Consider the following 3,871-nt stretch of genomic DNA (forward strand, 5'->3'; position numbering starts at 1 on the left):
CAACAGTCCACACTCAGATTCTCACCTTAGACTCCAGACCCGTGCTGGGACTCCACCGTCGACGGAAAAATACTGGCAGGCCAGTCTAAGCTCCTTGACGCCGAAGTGGAATTCTGGGTGAATCACGCACGTCCGGCTACGCCTGCCCAGGGTCTCCAAAGGCTCACAGCAGGGGTGAGGTCTGTGGGACCACCATACTTTAGGAGCTGGTGGTCTCTAGATCTTCGTTCAGGGTCCTCACCTTGGTATCTATCGGAGCCTGGCAAACCTCTACTGACGCGAGTCTGCTGGAGCCCAAGCAAAGCCCCCACATTCCTGAGAACGAATGGAGGTTGTCAGGACACACTGCTTATGATGTCTGCCCTTGACGTCACAGGCCTGCCTAGAGGGGCGGCACTCTGTGAGCCTCCCTCTAAAGAACTGGGACCTGATTCTGTTAGACAAAGCCCTTCTCTCCCTGAGATCACCAGGCAGAAATGAGGAGGCTTCTCAGCCTTTTAGCTGCCCCCGGGCTCTCTCGCAGTTAAGAACGATGGTGGGGGTGTGTAAAGCCCCCTCATTTGTGGGAGTAGTGCTCTCCTCTTTCCTCACTCAGGAACTGCACCTTGCTCCTGGCAGTCCTGGGACTCCACCCTCAGTGACCCAAAGTTTCTGTGCTCAGGTCAAGGTCCACTCCTTCCCGAGACCCGCCACATGGAAGTAAGAGTGAGCCACATTAGGCCAGGGATATTTGGGTCCAGAGGGGACGACCGCAGGGCCGAGTCTCTAAAGACCAGCACTGTCCTGGAGTCAGCAGTTCCCACATTCCTCATTCAGCGTCCTCGACTGGATATCTGTCCAACCTAGGATCCACCTTCTCCAGAACTGAGGCCATCCTCCTTAGGCCAAGGCCTTCACCTCACTGACAACCATGGGTACAAGAGGGGGTTCACACTCTGACTGCCCTGCCTGGGCTTTCTAGGTCTGAGAGCAGGTTTGGGCAGGTTTCTGAAAGACCCCCTACATTTGGGGGTGGGTTTCTCCCCAGTCCTCATTCACAGGGGTCCTCATTTTGTCTTCTGTCTTTTGAATGAACCGCTTCCTGGGAAATACCACATTCCTGAGAATTCTTGAGCAGTGTCCCTAAGGCGAACTTTGCAGGTTCACGTCCTAGACCTGGCATCAGTGACACGGGGGGCACACCACAGGGGAGGGCTGTCAGAGAGAAATGAGGCTGAGCTCTCCTTTTCAACAGTCGGAGTTATCCTTTTGGCTTCTGTTTTAATTGATTTGGGTCCTAACAGGAAGGAGATGTCCACGAGGGTTCCGTGATACCTGATTTTGAAGTTATGACACTGCATATAGAGATGATCATATTGTTACCGGATATGATCTATTTCTCCTCTGTATCCATAACTTTTGTTTTCCTGTGGTGTCCTTAGTTGCTTTGGCTGTGTGTTCTAATCCAGTTATTTCGGCCGAGAGTCCTTATTTTTATTCCCTGAGATACATTTTGGAATATTAAGGAACACAAAGTCTGCTTTAGGCAGAGTGGAATGGAATGAACGGTGTGGGCTCTAGAGGAATTCAGGTCAGTAGCCTTGTCCCAGCCCATCGCTTATTAGTCCTGTAAACTCGAGCATATGACCAAACTCCAAGACAGAGAAATCGCGATCACCCAAAATGCTGCTTAGCAAGGACAAATATGTCATAGATCCTCATCAGAGGATATAATATATAATCCGTGGGAGAGTCTGTCTCACTCAGATACAACTCAAATTCTTGGAAGTTTTGTCAGTGACTTATATCTCCCCTCCCAGCTGCCCTTCCATCTAAATCACCATCACTTTCTATTCACTTCACCACCAGTGCAAATCTAGACCCTGCCTAGCATTCACCAAATTACACGCAAGATAAGCTAAATTGAGAGCCTTTTTAATGGAGCCGTCTCTGACTCCTCATCCCAGGGTAAAGAGTAGCCAGTCCAGTGGATACTGGGCATCTCATACTGAGGGAAATTCGCCCTTATTGCTCAGAAACTCCCAGGTGATGGTGTGCATACAACATCTAGTCTGTGCTCTGTGTTCAATTGCACCGAGACAAGAGCATGAGGAACCTTCATCCCAACACCAGGTGGAGAATAACTGAAACTATACCCGTTGAACAACAACAACTTGTTTCTCCCTACTCCAAGTCCCTGGCCACCACCATTCTACACTGTGCTTCCATGTGTTTGACTATTCTAGGCACCTCATATAAGTGGAATCATGCAGTGTTTATTCTTCTGTGACTCACTTACTTCATTTAGAATAACGTCTCAGGTTCATGCATATTGTCCCATATGACAAGACTTCTTCCATCCTTAAGGCTGAGTAATACTCCATTGTACTATATATCACATTTTCTTATCCATTCATCTGTCGGTGGATATGTGGGCTGTTTACGTGATGGGCTATTGTGAATACGTATTTCATTTCCTTTGGCTATATACTCAGAAGTGGGGTTGTTGAAACATGTCATAGTTCCACTTTAATACTGTTTTAAAAATATGTTTTTTAAACTGATTTTTAGAGAGAGAGGAGGAGAGAGGGAGAGAGAGAGAGAAACATCGAGAGATACACATCGATCAGTTGCCTTCAGTATGCATGCACTCCAAGTGGGGACTCAACAAGAAACCTGGGCATGTGCCCTGACCAGGAATCAAACCAGCAACCCTTTGGTGCATGGGACAGCACTCCACCAGCTGAGCCACACCTGCCAGAGCCCAGTTTAATACTTTTTTTTTTTATCCTCACCCAAGGACATTTTTGCATTTATCTTCAGATAGAACGGGACAGAGAGAGGGAGGAAGAGAGAGAGAGAAACATCGATGTGAGAGACACATCTACTGGCTGCCACCCGCAGGACCCCAACCAGGGCAGGGGACAAACTGCAACCAAGGTACGTGCCCTTAGCGGGAACCGAACCCGGGTCTCTCTGGTCCTTGGGCCGACGCTCTAACCGCTGAGCCAAATCGGCCAGGGCCAGTTTAATCATTTTTTTAAGGAACTTCCAAACTGTCTCCTTAATGGGGTTACCAGCAAGATGAAGATACCTCGGTTCTTGCCTTCTTGAAGGAAAGATTTCAATCAAGAGACAAAGTGTAGAAAAGCAAGCAAGAATTTATTGGTCACAGCAAAATCACACTTAGAACAGTGAAACTAGGACAGGCATAGAAGCAGTAGCAGGAGAGCTTAGGCTGGGCTGCCATGGCTCACTGGAAGTCAGAAAAGGGGGCCTTGGAGACAGGTTCCGGGGGCTTAGTCCTGGGATGATGAGCTGCTGCTGCCCATTTCTCACTTGGTCTCACGGGGACCCTTAGAGGTTAGGAGATGCGTGCCTGTGGAGGAAGAAGAGGGGGAAGGGAATGGCAAGGGCATGCTCCCTGGACAGAGATCGCCCTGGGGCCTCATTTTCAGGGGCTTTAAAGCCTGGGAGTTTAGGGGATGTCTTAGGGGAGAGCAATAGAATCTTCCTCAGCTTTATGCTGATGTACCAAAATGAGATTTATTCTCTTAATTTCTCTGTCCTTGGGTGTGGCTGGCCAATGGCACTAATTGAATTTGTTATTTATCTCCCTGAGTAGAGTGATCTAAGCTATTTACCCTCTGGTTGGGGAGTAGAAGTGCAAACCATTTACTCTTAAACAACTTTGCTTTAGGGAAGAATGGACTAGATGGCTGCAAACTGCTTTTAATTACCTGTCTCAGTTTCCCTATTCTGCTGGTCTTGGGATTTCCCTAGCTTCTTACTATTCTATAACAATGGTTGTAGCAATGACATTCCCACCAACAGTGTGAAAAGTTTCCTTTTTCTCAATACCCTCACCAACACTTGTTATCACTTCTCTTTT

This window comes from Molossus molossus, unplaced genomic scaffold (assembly GCF_014108415.1).
Source record: "Molossus molossus isolate mMolMol1 unplaced genomic scaffold, mMolMol1.p scaffold_m16_p_2, whole genome shotgun sequence".
Taxonomy (NCBI): domain Eukaryota; kingdom Metazoa; phylum Chordata; class Mammalia; order Chiroptera; family Molossidae; genus Molossus; species Molossus molossus.